Raw genomic sequence first — 18,297 nt, forward strand, 5'->3', positions numbered from 1 at the left:
AAAGTTGGTTCAACACACAAAAATCAATGTAATACACCATATTAATATAAAGAAAAGACTCCTGATCACGTCATTAGATACAGAAAAACCATTTGAAAAAATCCAAACACCCTTTCATGATTAGGACACTCAACAAACTAGGACTAAAAAGGAATTTCTTCAACCTAATGAAGGCATTAACTAAAAATTCACAACTAATGTCATACTCAGTGGTGAAAGACTGGGGGCCTTCCTCCTAAAATCAGAAACAAGACTAAGAAGCCCATTCCGACCACTTCTACTGAATATTGTACTTGAAGTTCTAGCTAGACAAGGCAAGAAAATGACTTTAACAATGACGTTTGCAACAAAATAAAATACTTCGAAAAGAATACAGTGAAATTTGACAAAAGAAGTATAAGTACACTGAAAAATATAAAGCATTGTTGAATAAATAAAAGATCAAAATAATTGGAAAGACATCCAATATAAACTAATGGAATGCAAGACTGAATATTATTTGGAAAGCAATCTTTCCTAAGTTTATTTATGGATTCAGTGTAATCCCCATCAAAATCCCAACAGACTTTCTGGACAACCTGATTCTAAAATCTGCATGGAACTTCAAAGGACCCAACACAGAAAAAACAATCTTGAAAATTAAGGACAAAATTGAAAAATTCACACTTTCTGAGTTCAACACTTATTACAGAGCCACAAGAATCAAGACAGTGTGGTAATGGCATAAGGATAAGCATATAAATCAATGGAATGGAATCCAGAATCCAGAAATAAGGTCTTATATTTATAATCAATTGATTTTTGACAAAGACATCCAGAAAATCCAATGAAAAAGAAATAAACTTTTCAACAAAATGTACTGAGACAATTACATACATACACACTAAAAAAAATTATTTGAACCCCTGCTTCACATAATACACAGAAAACTAACATAAAATGGACATAACAAAAAAAATCCACCTAAATGTAACAGTCAAAAGTATTAAACTCTTTAAAGAAAACATAGGAGTAAATCTTTGTGAACTTGGGTTAGGCAAAGCCTTATTGGATACAATATCCAAAGCACAAGTGACAAAAAAGATAAATTGGTTTTCATCAAAATTAAAAACCATTGTGCATAAAAGGACACCCTCAAGAAAGTAAAAAGATAACCCAGAAAGTAAGGGAGAAATTTTATGTCAAATAAGGTACTTGTATCCTGAATACATAAAGAATTTATACAACTTGATAGTAAAAAGATAATTAACCCAGTTTAAAAATGGGTAAAGGATCTGAATAGGCATTTCATTCCCCAAAGAGGATATGGTCAAATAAAGCAAATGGTCAATAAGCACATGAAACGATGCTCAACATCATTAGCAATCAGGGAAATAAAACCACAAAATGATTCCATTGTCACACCCGCTCAGATGGCTATGATCAAAATAATAGAGGGAAACACAAGTGTTATCAAGAAAGTGGAGAAATTGGAATCCTCATACATTGAAGGGTGGGAATGTAAAGTGGTACGAGTGCTGCAGAAAACAGTTTGGCAATTCCTCAAAATGATAGAGTTACCGTATGACCCAGCAATACCATTCTTAGGTATAGACCCAAGAGAAATAAAAAAAACATTCTCCACATGAAAGCTTGTATACAAATAGCAGCATTATTCACAATAGCCAAAACCAGAAACAACCCAAATGTCCATCATCTGACAGACAAGAAAAACTTGGTAAATAAATCCTTAACCAAGTCAGGGTTAACATACTTAGTGCAGGCAGACATAAATAGCATGTACCTCTGATATGATGTAACCAAAAAAAAGCACTTCACCTCTATCGTATTCTTTCCAAAAATCCACAACCACATTTTAATTGTGAGAAAGACCTAGACTGGGAAATCATCTACAGGATGCCTGGCTAGTACTCCTCAAGACTGCCAATGTCATGAGAAACTGCCAAAGTCCAAAGGAGACTGGAGATATCTGACAACTAAAATGCAATGTGCTACCATGGATTGGATCCTGGAACATAAAAAGGACATTAATAGAAAACTGGTGAAATCTGGATAAAGCCTGGAGGTAATAGTATTAATATCAGCTTCTTCCTTTTGGGAAATGTATCACAGTAATGTAAGATGTTAACAATGAGGAAAACTGGGTAGAGGATATACCGAAACTGTACTACCTTTTCAAATTTTATGTCAGTCTAAAATGATTTCAGAATAAGGATTAAAACACACACACACACACACACACACACATGGGAACCATAATGGTACCCAACCTTCTCAAAAACAACACTGGCTACTAGAACTCAGTGGTGCTTTCAAAATTCTGTTGGAAAGTGACTTCTGTCTTAGAATTATAAACTACACCAGAATATAAATGAATTCAACTATGTAAAGTCTCAATTTACTTTCCATGTACCCTTCTTTGAGAGGACTACTACAGGATATGCATCAGAAAAATGAAAAAGTAAACCAAGAAATGGGACTCTACAGTGCTCGCAATCATTACTCCGACAATTGTGAATAACAGGATTAGATTGTCAGAAAGTACAGTAGCAGACACCACATCAGTTAAGTCAAACAGAATTTTCTCACCTAAATAAAAGAAGGAAGACAGAGAAGACAGTCTACAAGCAGAAACTATTTTTAAAAAAGCATTAGGAACAAATGAAGACAGGAGGATAAAAGTTTTCAGATCACATGACCAGGACATAGAGAATTGTGGTGAAACCTTCTGAGGGCAGGTCACTTCAGACTCTCTGGATTGCACCCTCCTGGCCCACCAGAGTCAGTTACCCAGTTATCCCTACAAAGCTTGCTAACAAGCTAGATTTCTGGGCTTTGTTTCATATCTCAAGTACTTCAGCAGGGTGAGTCAGCTATACTCCTTCATTAATAGCATATTATTATTTTTGTTTGTATTTTAATGTTTTTTTAACTTGAGAACATATATCTTTATTTACATAAAAGGTATTATATTGCATTTTTGCATTGCATCTCATTTTTTCCTACTTTTTCCACTAAGCTATAACATTTTAAGATACACACATATAACATGTACCTCTCGTTTGTTGTGTCTAATGCAGACACCACACATTACCTATCCACTTTGTTAGCACAGACACTGAAGTAGCTTTTAACTCCCCGCTCCCATAAAAATGCTGCAATAAACATTCCAAAGGATGACCTCTTATAGATCTGTGCAGAAATTACCCTGGGATGAATACCAGAAGCAGTTGAACTGAGTCATAGAGTATGTGAGTACTTGACGATGTACTAGCAGATTGCTTTCTAAAATGACTACATCAATCAACAGTCCATCCAGCAGCCTGCAAGGACTCCTCTGTCCACATATCCCCACCAATTCTTAGCATTTGCAGTTCTCTAGCTTTTGCCAATCTAATGGTTAAATTGTGATTTCCCCTTAATCTGAATTTCTCTTATAACCATTGATTTTGAGCATCTCTATATTTATAAGACAAAATAGATCAGTGGTTGCCTAAGACAGAGGGTGGAAGTGGGGATTAATTGCAAATCAGCACAACCCTGTAAATGTATGGAAATCATCAAATTGACAATTGGGCAATATTATGGTATGTAAAATATGCCTCAATAAAGTTGTTTTCAAAGATTAGAAATAACACAAGGATGCCTGCTATCACCACATCCATTTACTGGAAGTCATAGCCAAAATAATAAAACCAGGAAAATAAATTAAAATGACGTAAATAAATCTAAAATGAAAGAACTAGAAATGTAGGAACAAAATCATTTCTCACTGAGACGATTGTCTGCATATAATATCAAAAAGTCTACAAAGCAATTATTAGAATAGATTTTTATCTGCAAGTGAGCAGATTAAAACTCAATTAAAAATTACTTTGTGAAAGAAACAATTAGAAAACCTAATTTTATATTAGCAACCAAAAGTATAAGGTAATTACAAATCTAATAAAAATATGCAATCACTTTATGGGGAAGATTTTAAAGCTTTATTGAAAGACATTACACATTGATACACACACACATATCAGTAAGACTGGGGATATCTAAATGATACTGGTAGATTGTATCTATGTCAATATCCTGGTTGTGATATTGTACTATAATTCTGCAAAGTGCAAACTTTGGTGAAAAATAGGCAAATATACAACTGCATATGAATCAACAATTAGCTCAATAAAATTTTCAACAAAAAGTATACACAGCCTGGGAATAACAGAAGATAAAGCACTACAGAAAATAAGGTTAGTGAATTTGAATATGCCAACAATTAGAAACTATCCAAAATGGAAAACAGAAAGAAAAAAGACTTTAAACAATTAAACAGAGTAACAGTTATCTATAGATCAACTTTAAGGAACATAATTGTGGTCCCCAAAAAAGAACAGAAATTATTGAGGACAGAAAACAGTATGTTAGGAACTAATGGCTATAAATTTTCACTAGCCCACAGTTCCAATAAGCTCAATAAACCCTGACTTCCCCATGCACCATAACACATCAAAATCAAATTGTTTAAAATCAATAGTAAAGAGAAAATATTAAAACCAGCCAGACCAAAAACTGTATAGGGGAATAAAAATTTGAATGACAGAAGACTTCTCAGCAGAAAATATGTAAGCCAGAATGTAATAGAGCAACATCCTTAAAACATGATAGGGACAAAATTATTCACCTAGAATTCCACTCTAAGGAAAAAGCCTTTCAAAACCAAAGAAAATTTAATATTTTTTCATACATATAAAAACTAAAAGAATTCACCATCACCAGAACAACATTATAGGAAAACAACAATATCACTTCCCCTCAGGCAGGAGGGAAATGATACCAGATGGAAACCTGAATCTACACAGAGAATGAAGACCACACTACACTACAAAAACGTGAGCAAATAGGATGTCATTTTAGGTTTTTAAATTTCCTTAAATAATTGAATGCTTCAAGGAAAACATAATGCATTGTGGAGCTTATAACATATCTGGAAGTAAAATTATATACACTAGTACAAAGACTAGGAGAGGGAAATGAAGATATACAATTGTAAGATCATTGCCTTAATCTGCTTGAGCTACCCTAAGAAAATATTGCATACTGGGTGGCTTAAACAAAACAGGATTTATTTTCTCACAGTCTTGGAGACTGGAAGTCTGAGATCAGGGTGCCAGAGTGGTTGAGTTCTGGTGAGGACTCTTTCTGGCTTACAGATGGCCGCCTTCTCACTATGTGCTCACATGGCCTTTCCTTGGTGCGTGTACATGTGTGTGCATGTAGAGAGGTCCTGGTGCCTCTTCTTATAAGGGCACTAAGATCATCATCTAACCCTGGTTACTTCCCATTACTCTGGGTATTAGGGCTTCAACATATGAATCTGGGGCGAGACTCAAACATTCCATACATAATAATTATTTTTATATTATTTGAAGGGAGACTGTGTTAAAGATGTACACATTAAACCCTAAGCAAACACTATACAGGGTATTATTAATAAGACAATATTGGAAATAAAACAGAATCACAAAAAAAATTACTCAGGTAAACCAAAAGAAGACAAGAAATGAGAAGAAAGGAGATGATGAATAGATGGGACAAACAGAAAAAAAAAAACAAAAGATTTCAACTCAATTAAGTCTTTCATCACATTAAATGCAGAAGGTCTCAACACCCCAATTAAATTCACATATTGTCAAAATGGGGGAGGGAAGCATGATCTAACTATGTGCTATCTACAAGAAACTCGATTTAAATATAAAATATAAATAAGTTAAAAGTAAAAGGATAAAAAATATGTACTACTCTGCTTATGTTAATGAAAAGAAAGCTGTAAAGGCTTTATTACTATCAGACAAGTAGATTTTATATCAGAGACTATTACCAAGGAGAAAGAGCGATGTTTCATAACGATAAATGTATCAGTTCATCAGAAGGATGGAATAATTCTAAATGCAATAAGTTTCCAAATACATGGAGCCTTGAAAAAGAGAAATAGACAAATCCACTATTACAGTTGGAGACTTACCATTCTATTCTCAATAACTGAAAAGGACAAGTAGGAAGAAAATAAGTACATAAAGACTGAACACTCTCAAACAACTTGAACTAATTGACATTTGTAGAACAATCCATCAAACAACTGTAGAAATAAGAGCAAACTAAATCAGAAGAATCAAGAGCAAATTAGATCCAAACATAGTAAGAAAATCAATAATAAAGACAAGAGTGGAAATCAATGAAAAGACAGCATAGTAATAGCATGAAGATAAACATAAAGATCAATTAAACATAATGGAGACTATAGAAAAAGAAATATCTTTTTTTCAAGAGTGTAGGGAACATTTACCAAGAAAAATCATATTTTGGGCCATACAATAAGTGTCAATTTTGAAGAAATCAAATCAAGCAAAGAATGTTTTCTAACCACAGTGAAATTAACTGAAAATCTGTAACAGAAAGGTATGTGGAAAATCCCCAAATATTTAAAAAAAATAAACACACTCTTTATAACCCTTGGACTAAAGAAGAAATCAAAAGGAAATTTTAAAAGTACTCTGAGCTGCATGAAAATAAAAATGCAACATATGAAAAATTTTGTAATTCAGCTAAAGCAGTGCTCAGTGGGAAATGAACAGCACTAAACACCCCTATTAGGGGAAAAAAATAAAGATATCAAGTCAATGGGCTAAGCATCCATCAGAAGAAATAAGAGCAAATTAAATCCGAACGATCAAGAGAAAAATAATAAAGGGCAGAAATCCGTGAAAAGATAGAGTACTATTGGCATGAAGATAAACACATAGATCAATCAAACATAACGGAGACTCCAGAAACAGAACTGTGGGACATGGCAATGGGAGAAACAACAATCTTTCTAAAAAATGCTGAACTGATAGGAAAGTCATGTACAAAAATAAATAAAATGAGTAACAAACTAAGGGCTTCAGAGGGGAGGGGGTGGGGGAATGGGATAGGCCGGTGATGGGTAGTAAGGAGGGCACGTATTGCATGGTGCACTGGGTGTTATACACAACTAATGAATCATCGAACTTTACATCAAAAACCAAGGATGTACTGTATGGTGACTAACATAATAAAAAATATTATTAAAATATAAAATAAATAAATAAATAAATAAATCTTGACCCTTAACACCATACACAAAATTTAACCTCAAAATCGATCAAAGACCTAACTATAAAAGTAGAACTTTCAGGAGAAAACAGAAAAGAAATACCTAGTAAACTGTGCTTAACATATATTTCTTTTTTTTTTTTTAAAGATTTTATTTATTTATTCGACAGAGATAGAGACAGCCAGCGAGAGAGGGAACACAAGCAGGGGGAGTGGGAGAGGAAGAAGCAGGCTCATAACAGAGGAGCCTGATGTGGGACTTGATCCCAGAACACTGGGATCACGCCCTGAGCTGAAGGCAGACGCTTAACCGCTGTGCCACCCAGGCGCCCCTTAACATATATTTCTTAAACAGAGCATCATAAGCAGAAACTGTAACACAGGAAAATTTATAAAATGGACTTCATCAGAATTCCAACCTTTTGACCTTCAAAATACAATGTTAAGAAAATGAAAAGACAAACCAAGGACTGGGAGAAAGTATTTCCAAAATATAAATGCAACAAAGGACTTGTATCTAGAACATATAAAAAACACTTACAGCTCAAAGACAAATAGCTTAATTTTTAAACTGCCAAAATATTTCAACAGACACTTTCCCAAAGAAAATATATGAATAACATAACAGCACATGGGAAAACTCTCAACATTATTAGTCATTAAGGAAATAGAAACTAAAACTCCAACGAGATACCATGACGTACCTACTAGCATGGTTAAAATTAAGAAGACGGAAGACATTAAATGATGCCAAGAATTTGGATCAGTTGCAACACTCTTCCACTGCTTGTGGGAGTGCAAAATAGCACAACCAGTTTGGAAAACAGTTGGGCAGTTTCTTAAAAGGTTAAACATAACATCTACCCTATGACCCAGCTATTCCACTCCTAAGTATTTAACCAAGAAAAATCAAAGTGTGTATCCAAATAAAGAGTAGGACATGAATATTTATGGCAGCCTTCTTTTTTTTAATAATAATATTTTTTATTATATTATGTTAGTCACCATACAGTAAAACTATGGCAGCTTTCTTTGCAATTGCCAAAGTCTGGAAAATAACGAAATGTCCATTACCAGGTGAATCAATAAATTATGGTATATTCATGAGAAGGATTACTACTCAGTGATAAAAAATAAAACTATTGATACATGCAATGGTGGATGAATCTCAAAATAATTATGCTGAGTGAAAGAAGGAAGACAAAAATAAAGTCCTACTGTACAATTCCATTTATATAAAATTCTGGACAATGCAAAGTAATCTATAGTGACAGAAACCAGTTCACTGGTTACCTGAGAATGGATTACAAAGAGATATGAAGAAACTTTTGGTGGTGACAAATATGTTCCTTATTCTGATTGTGGTGATGGTATCATGGGTATATCCATATGTTAAAACTCATAAAACTATACACTTAAGGTAGATGCCATTTATTTTATATAATTGCATCTCAGTAAAACTCTGGAAAATGAGCATAAAAGACTATAGGTCATCTCTAAGTAGGTGTGCCATCACCATAAACTATTTCCTTGATCATGTCAGGTCACATTCAGAAGAAATGTGTGTTTCCTTCAGGGAAAATGTTCCTTTTTCCAATTCCTTCTCCATGTTTTTCAATGAAATTTTTATCCATCTTCAGAAGTGACAAAAGCCAAAAACAGAGACTATCCAAACAGGCACACTTGAAGGATCTCTTTGTGTAAGACAGGAACTTCCATTGTCTTGGCCCTGAGACTCATCTTGTGTGTGGGGAGGACTTGCTACTCACGACACTTAGAGCTTGCAATCCTCTCTAGTGTGAAGGGAAGTACTGGAGATAGATTGAGGCAAACTGTGGATCTGGTGAAAAGATATTTGACTTCCACAATTGGAAAGGAAGTGGATCCTCACAAAGAGAAAAGAGCTGAAAAATGGAAACTACTAGATAGAGCAGGAAAACATTCTGCTGAAAACACTGATCAGTCCAGAGAGCTGTATAGGGTATCAAGCAAAACCTCCCACCACTCCATCCTCCTTCTGCTCTGCTGCCATTGACCGCACCCAGCATCAGCATTGGCTCCTACCAACAGTGAGAGAGCTGTAGACCCATCAGTACAAAGAGAAGAAGATGGGGTAGGTGAGGTCCCCTTGGAGAAGTTCTCATCGTATTTCCTGTTGTAAATGGAATGCAAGACCGCTCCCAGAGGATATTATGGCCCTTTCCCTGGAACAGATTCCACAGTGACCCGTCTCCTTCTTTTGTGGAATCTGGAGACTGAAAATCCCAATAGCTCTAAGGCGAAATTATATCCGCCCAACTCATCAAGCCCGCACCTGTCCATGCAAGGTGTTTCCTGGCTCGAGACTGCTCAGGAAGCTGCACAGGACCCACCTGTGGTCAGTGAGGCAGGTGGAGAGGATTGGCAGGATCTCCTAGGAAGGAAGCAATTTCTGCTCATTCCTGCAACACATACTTTGTGGGAGCCCACAAAGTACCAGGAATGTTAAGTATAGGAAACACATCTTTGACCAGACAGGGGATAATCCCTGGCCTCAATCCCTGAGCTCTCTGACATGTCCATGGTCAATTATATTCTGCTGCCTCTGGAGGTGCAGTGCAGAGAACGTGAGGCTCAGGATTGCTGCAACCACTCACCCTAAGGGAGGCCCAGAAGGCAGGCAGGACAGGCCAGAACAGCCCTTGATGTCTTTAATGACATGACTAAGTCACTGAATTTGAATATCAATTATCTGATTCAATAAAACATATAAAGTGTGGGACTTGTGGGGGGGGGAGAGTGGGAAACAGAAATAACCCAGTAGAAAAGTAGACAAAAGGCAGGAACTGACATCCAAAAAAGGAGAAACAGGAATGATTAAAAACCCAGAATACGAAAAGATCATCATCTTCATTACTAATCAAGAAACAGAAACTAAAGGAAACCTAACTTACCATTTAACATCCATCAGACAAAAAAGTAATAATAATAAAATTAACGATTCCAAAGTGTCAAGCAAAGAAAACTCTTTAAATGGTAATCAGGATACAAATTCCTACATCCATTTGGAAAAACAGTTTGACATTACCTTCTAAAGTTGAACACATATATATTCCGAGATCCAGGAACTGCACTGCTAGCTATATACCTAGAGCAATTCTTACACAAGTATATTGGAAGAAATGTATAGATAATCTCATACCAGCATTGTCTTAATAGGAGGAAAGAAAACAAAACTGGAAAGAACCTAATGGCCATCATTCGGAGAGAGACTAAACAAAGTAAGGGATGGTCACACGGTGGAACACTACACAGCAGTGAACTATAGCTGCATGTTTCCACATGAATGAATCCCAGAAATAAAACAGTAAATGAAAAAAGCAAACTCTAAAAACATTCTCAATGAAACCTGTTGGTTAGAGATACCACCACCAAGCTTGGTATTAGCCAGTATGCACTGGCACAGCTGTGCTGAACACTTAGGGCCTCATCCCAGTCATCAGGCCCACATCATACTGGTTGTTAAATATTTAGAACATTACCCCTCCAAAAATCTATGAAGAAAGCAGAGGTCATGTAACCACAATGTTCAATACCTTCCCATTTTGGGAAAGGAATGAGATGTGGGGAACAAAGGCTTGAAAGTTAAAGTTATTGATAATGTTTTATTTCTTGTACTTGTCTGAGAGTACCTATTTCTCATTTTATTATTCTTTTATTCTAGACACATTTGTGTGTGGGTGTGTGTGTGTGCACATGTACGTGTGTGTGCACACACATGTGTACTCTTTCCTTGGGGGTGTTTTTTTTCTCCACCTCAATAAATGTATGTGTGTGTCTACATTGTTTTGTTCACATAGTTCAAGTGGCAGCCCGTGTCCAAGATCCCTCCTCAGCGCCCCCATCCTGGTCTTGTTATCTGGCATCAGTGCCCCCCTGCATGTCCCCTCCCACAGTAAGAACACCTGGCTGTCACTACAGAAATGACAGTGTGTGGTTTCCAAGTTTTGGTCACAAAAAGTAAATTCTCACCCATTCTGAGAGAAGCCAGCGGTCATGTTGTGAGGAATCTCAAATAGCCCGGGATCCACGCAGTAAGGAATTGAGGCCTCCTGTGTACAGCCAGCAATAACTGGCCAGCCAGGTGAGTGAGACATCTTGCAACTGGATCTGCTGGTCCTGGGAAAGCCTTCAAATGACCGCAGCTCCAGCTGACATTTGAACTGCTACTCCAGGAGATGAGACACCCTGAAGCAGGACCACCAGCTGAGTCGTCCCCTAGTTCCCAACCCACAGAAAATGGGTAGAGATAATCAATGGTCATTATTGCCTTAAACATCTAAGTATTGGGGTGGTTTGTTATGCAGCAGTGGGTAACTAATAAATCGGGGACCATGGAAGTAAAGTGCTACTAAAACACAAACCTACAAGGTGGGAGAAGCTGTGTGCTTGGCAGCGGGCAGCAGCGGGGGGAGGGTACTTTGAAGAGGGCTAACGAGAGCCTAGAGGACTTGGAACAAACTGTTAGCAAAAGCTGGTGGCATTTGAGGAGGCTGCCTGTGAGGGCTTCAAGGAAGCAGAGGAGACTATTATTGGAAACAAGAGGTTGTGTAGTGGCAGAAAGTTGATGATCAACACTGTCATCTACAGAACGTGGAGCATATAATGTACCTCCCGAGCTGGTGACGGAACTGAATTCTGAAGGTGTGCTGGTGTTTGTCTTACTGCTCAGACCAAAATGCAACAGGGCAGAGATAAGCCAGAGGAGGGACAATTACACAGGAAGGATCCAGGAATGGTTGCATTTGAAAACCCCCAGTCTCCCCAAATGGAAAGGATGCTAAAATTAAGAAATGGCTTCTGGGCAAAGAACAAATCCAGGGCCCTCTCAAGAAAACGTGGTCTAAAGGTGAAGCTGAGAGTGGAACTGAAAAATCCTTTGTTATGACCTCAAAGAACTGTTCAGCCCCATACTGTCTGGGACTTCTAAGGACTTTGAAGGCATTGCCTTTCGATTTCTCAGTCAGTAGCAGCCTAAGGTAGAGATAAAGTCTTATCTGGAAGAGATTTGTGGGTGTGGCTTTCGTCCAAGGAATAAAACACACTATGGCAGGAGACCCACAAAAACTTTAATAAGAGAATCGCTGTGGCAGAAACACCACCAGCTTGGACTGAAAGGGCAGAGACAGTTCAAAATGAAAAGTAGACTTTGGACCTCAAACATCTACAGACAGGAAGACTGGGAAACTACTTGGTTGCAAGCATAGGCTGCCTCTCATGGGAAAGGAAAGATGATTAGGGTAGAAATAAGAGCCAGATGGCAAAGCCAAAAGGCAAAGAGACTCATTCCAAGGCAGCAGTAGGACTGAGTCCTTTTAAAGTGATTTTTTAAATGTATCCCAATGGATTTCAGAATTGCTATGGACCAGTGACTCCTATGTGGCCCCCTTCTCCCTGCTTTTTGGCAGGAATGTCTATAACAGTTATCCCGTGCCCGCTGCCCCACCATTGAATATTGGGTGTGTGAGAGGCAAATAACTTGTCTCTTTAACTCACAGATCTTCAGACTGTGAGCAACTGGGCCTGAGTAGCCCCACAGTTGGCCCTAATGTAAATAATGAGATCCTAGGTTTGGTTTTCTTTCTTTCTTTCTTTCTTTCTTTCTTTCTTTTTTTTTGAGGAGATACTTTAATGGGATGAAACCCTTAACAAGGGACCTTGAGAAGAGATGAGTATATTTTGCATGTGGGAAGGACATGAGTCATTGGAGGCCAGAGGGTGAACTATGGTGGCCAGTCTCCAAGATGGCCCCCAATGCTCCTCACCTCCTGGTATTTATGCCCTAGTGTACTTCTATTTCACAGCGAGCAGGGCCTGTGTGTGTAACCAATAGAAATCACAGCATATGACTTCCAAGACTAGGTCATCAAAGACGTTTGGGACTTCCTTTGAGCTCTCCTGGATCACTCACTCAGCCGAAAGCCAATGACCATGCCATGGAAAAATACAGGCAGCTGTACTTTGAAGAAGGTCCACACAGCAAGCAACAGTCAGCCCTCACTTACTGGCCATTCAAAAGAGACCTTGAAATTGTTGTTTCAAGCATCTAAGTTTTGGGGTAACTTGTTATGCAGTCATGCAGCCAGAGATAACTAATAGACTTGGGAACTTGGTAATGGGATGCTACTATAACCAAAATCTAAAATGTGGGAGAAGCTGTAGATTTAGCAGTGGGCAGAAGCTGGGTCCTCCACCCCCTGCACAAGCTTTCTGACAACTACAGGGCTAGACCAGGCCTTGAATACAACCTCGTGAGCAATTTCAAGCTAAGCCACTCCCAAATCCCTGACCCCCCCCCCCAATCAATGTCAGACAATACATACATGCCCACTGTTTAAAGCCACTGAGCATTGGGGTAATTTTTTATGCAGCAATAGATAAATAATACATTTCATAGTAAATATATTTCACAAAAGAAATAAATTTACTGAAACTCAAGGGAAGCGTAGACCATAGTCAGGAATCAGTAACACAGAGGGGGCAGGTGGGGTGGAAACATCTGACTATTGTGCACAAATGAGATCATCCTATACTTTCTATTCTGTAGTCTGTGGTGCACCCTAAAACTTCTACAATGTTTCAGAGCAGAAGGAAATGGTATGTCAGTTGTATGTTTTTTAAGAAAGATTTTTAAAGCAATGGCCAGTGAAAATTATATTCTGGGTGGTTTTCAAATGGAAACACTCATTCCAGTGAAAGAAAAAAGAAGTGTGCAGTGGGCTGCCCCACCAGAAAACAAAGCAAAAATATGATTTTTACTCATCACTTTAAAACAAACCATAATTAATAAAATGAATTTATAATACTTTCATTTTATTAATACAAACTTTGTAAAAATCTATCCAGGTGCCTGTCAAAGAGATAGTTTCAGCTCCCTGTGCTTTTTTCCTAGTTTCTACCCAACTGCATATAGTTTTCAGTGGTTAAAAGCAAACACACAAGGTGTATTCTTTGCTCACTTAACATTACATTGTCTTACAGGGGTTTTTGTGTTGACCCATAGACTATGTTTATCATTATTACGAGTGTATTCTTTTTTCCCTGTGGAAAAAATTATAAACCTTTATTTTTTTAATGTTTTTTTTTATTATGTTAGTCATCATACAGTACATCCCTGGTTTTTGATGTAAAGTTCGATGATTCATTGGTTGCGTATAACACCCAGTGCACCATGCAATACGTGCCCTCCTTACTACCCATCACCAGCCTATCCCATTCCCCCACCCGCCTCCCCTCTGAAGCCCTCAGTTTGTTTCTCAGAGTCCATAGTCTCTCATGCTTCATTCCCCCTTCTGATTACCCCCCCTTTCTTTATCCCTTTCTTCCCCTACCGATCTTCCTAGTATATTTTCAAGCATTTTAAGGCCCCTTCAAATTTCTTGTAAAATTTATAAATTTCTCACTTCATACCCAAGTGTGCAAAGAAAACATGGGTTCTTTATCCTCTGTTAACTACTTGGATATTCTCATGATCCCACACCTCCTTAAGAATAAGGACCAGTAAACTTTCAACTTGACAGTTTATGTTGCTACAGTCTCTGCCCAAATAATTAAAGGAGTTCTTTTGGATGACTTCTGGGGGTGGATAAGATGTCCTATGTTCTCTCACTCCCATGCCCCTATCCACGAGGTCGTCAGGGCTTAGAGGTGCTGGTGCCCTGGTGTATTCCTATTTCACAGCGAGCAGGGCCTGTGTGTGTAACCAACAGAAATCACAGCGTATTCCTTCCAAGACTAGGCCATCAAAGACATTTGGGATTTCCCTTGAGCTCTCCTGGATCACTCATTCTGGGGGAAACCAATGACCATGCCATGAAAACATGCAAGCACCCCTAGAGGGCATGGAGGCCTTGCCTTCTGCTGACCTCCACCTTGGACTGGGCACTAGGAATGCATAAGCTGGTTTCACTTAGCGAGGTGGTCTGGTCCTGCCCCTTGTATCCAGCTGGAAAATGAGGCTTCTCCTTTGGCATTTTTCCCAAAGGGCCTGTCGACCTGCTCTGGCTGATACACCCCAGCTCAGCCCTTGCTGGTGCTATGGGCCCCTTGGGGTCCCCTTGTCACAATTACAATACAGTCTCCACCCCATTCCTTCTCCAGGCAGCTCACCCTAGCCACGTTCATCTACGGGGTCCCATCACCACCCCCACCTTGGCAGCCATCTAGAGGGTTCGGCCTGCTGGCCCCTGAGGATGTGCACGCATGTCCGGGCCCCAGCCCCCAATGTCCCACAGGGGCTGATGGGGCTCAGGCCTGCCACCTGGTGCTGTTCTCTTTTCCTACACTGTTCCATCCAACCTGATCACCACCACCACTGCCCCACCAACAGTTCTGAACTGGAAACAGGACCAAGTTCCCTCCCCTTTTGCTTTTTATAACCAACCTATCCAAGACACCTCCCTCTCTGTTCTTGATCCCACCCCCACCACTCTGTTTCCTTCTCCTTTTGACAAGAGAGTGTGTGGAGCAAAACAGAAAAGTATCTAGGACAGAACCCAAAAGGAAAAACAAGGGTGGCAGGACCCCACACATTGGAAATAAGCAGCCAAAGAGGGAGGAGAGAAACCAGAAGCATCTAGGGTAACAGTAGTCATGGGAAGAGAGAGGCTCACAGAGGGAGAGGGGAACCACCTAGGCATGAGAAGACAGGAAATGCCCAAGTGTCCACTGCCTTTAGCAACATGGAGGTCAGTGGTGAGAGTTTCAGGGGAGTGGAGAGGAGCAAGGAAGCCCAACGGAGTGGCGCAAGGGATGAGTGGGGGGAAGGAGAGGGAGAGAGTGAATGTAGACACTGCTTTCAAGAAATTTGGCTGTGAAAGGGAGGAGACAGAAGATACAGGATGGGGATGTGGCATCCTCGGAGAGGCTGGCTTTGTGTTTTGTGTTTTGGTTTTTTGGACGGGGCAGCATGAGTGAGTTAAATACTGACAGGAGTCGGCCAGCCGTGAGAGAGAGGCTGGCAGGGCAGGGGAGCTCTTTACCAATAGCTTCTGTCTTCCTCTGTGAAGCGGGAGGGAGGCAAAATCACCCACTAGGAGTTTGGTGACAGGTGGCAGGACCAAAGGACTGGGGGAGGGAAGCTTTGAAAGAGCTTTTGTGCTCAATGGAAGCGAAAGCCATGTGGGAACGTACACAGGAATTGCCATGGAGTGTTGGATGCCCACATGACCTCAGCAAACATGACTCGATAGGGGCAGCAAGCCGGAGGGAAGCATGAGTGTGATTTTGTGTGTGTGTGTGCGCGCGCGCACGTGCCAACACTCAGGTCCAGTCACAGAGATGGCCAGCCATCTGTCATGTCAGATCACTTCATGCAACCAGCCACTGCAGGCCACGCACGTGCTTTACCACAGTGACCCCTGGGGGCTCCGGGAAACATGCTACCTGGATTATACGCTCCTGGAGGGCCGGGATGGTGCTGTCTACAGTAGACACAAAGCTGGAAGGGTCCTTAGAAATCATCTAGTCAAACCACCCTATTTTTCACAAGTTAAAACTCAGGTTGGGGAAGGAGCCAGGAATCCAAGGCTGTCCTTCCCCAGCTTAGCCCAGCACCCTTTCTCCAGCACGGGCCACCCCTGTCTCCCTCAGTGCACACAGCCACCGCTTTGGCTTCTAGGGTAAGTGTGACTTTTCAAAGGACGGCTTTACCCAGTGCCAGGACTTGGTAAAATTGTAAAGTAGAAAGACCATTCGGTTTCTAAAGCAATACAACCTCTCCCAGTGATGCTAAGTGATTTACTAAAATCAAGTGTATGGCTCTGGAGAGGGGATCCGAGGGGATCCAAGGGACATTAACATTCCATGTCTTCGGATTTCCAAGGGGCTAAGCTTCTTGACTTGTGAAAAGCTGTTTCTTCTTCCGTTAATGTGACACAGAGTGGGTTAGAACAAGGCTTTCTGCAGTTCTGAATGATACCAGCAGAGGGCAGTCTACACCACCATGCATTACATTGCCTGTGCCTGTTATTTTAGGGCTGAAATTCACGTGGCATCAGTCACCTTTAACCACACAAGCGGCTCACACTTCTTGGCTCATCTCTTATTAATTCAGCAGTAGAGAGGTATAGGAGGGGAGAGGAGGAGAATGGGAGAGCTGGGTCCAGACAATGGGAGCATCATGAGAATGCTGCTATTTGTCTACTAAAAGCAGAGAGAAAATAGAATTTGCTGATATCACAACAAAAGGGAAAAGGCCCAGCTTTAGAAATTAGCAACTTCAAAGTCTAGTCGTTACAACCGAGCAACTCTTCTGAAAACTCGAGAAGGTAAGTACATCAAGAAAGGAGGAGTGCGAAACTCTAGGAATACAAACACGTAGGAGGCATCGTCCTGGTCTTCAAGGAACTGAGGGTGCCGAGGTGAAAGAAGGTACAGAGCCCCGAGTGCTCTGCGGGCAGTTCGAGCGGATTCAACCTCATCTAATCTGCATAGCTAGAGTGGAAGGTTCCTGCCAGGAATCAGAGGTTAGCCTGGCCAGGTTATGAGTCAGAAGTCAAGAGAGGGCATGCAGCAGTGTTCACGTTTATGAAGGCCTGTTATTCTTCTACACCATAATCTTAACTCCAGGGCACAAAGTTTATACTCCTCCTAAAGGAATTCACCGGAAGTCCCATAGCACTAAACCACAGCTTTCAGATCAACACTGCTCTCTCCCACAAGGGGCATAGGCCCATTATTGGGGCATCTTAGCCGAACAGAACTTAGAATTAGGCCACTCACCAATATAGTGGTTTGCAACAGATTTTATTCCAGACTTTTAAATCCCCTGGATCTCTGGCATTCCCAGGAGGGATAGTGTCCCTTAAACAGCTTCTCATAAAAATTGTCTGTGAGTGGCAAGGCTTCATATTTATGGCTGAGTAATATTCCAGTGTATATGTATTTGCCACCTGACCTTCGAATCGAAGAAACAAATGAACATGGTGGGGGAGGGGGGAAGAGAGAGACAAACCAAGAAACTGACTCCTGACTATAGAGACCAAACTGATGGTTACTGGAGGGGAGGCGGGTGAGAGGGGGTGGGTGAAACAGGTGACGGCGATTAAGGAGTGCCCTTGCTATGAGCAGCACCGGGTGACGTATGGAATGTTGAATCCCTAAATTTTACACCTAAAACCAATATTACACTGTGTG

Source organism: Ursus americanus, chromosome 30 (genome assembly GCF_024610735.1).
Source record: "Ursus americanus isolate L20-20 chromosome 30, mUrsAme1.1.p, whole genome shotgun sequence".
Taxonomy (NCBI): Eukaryota; Metazoa; Chordata; class Mammalia; order Carnivora; family Ursidae; genus Ursus; species Ursus americanus.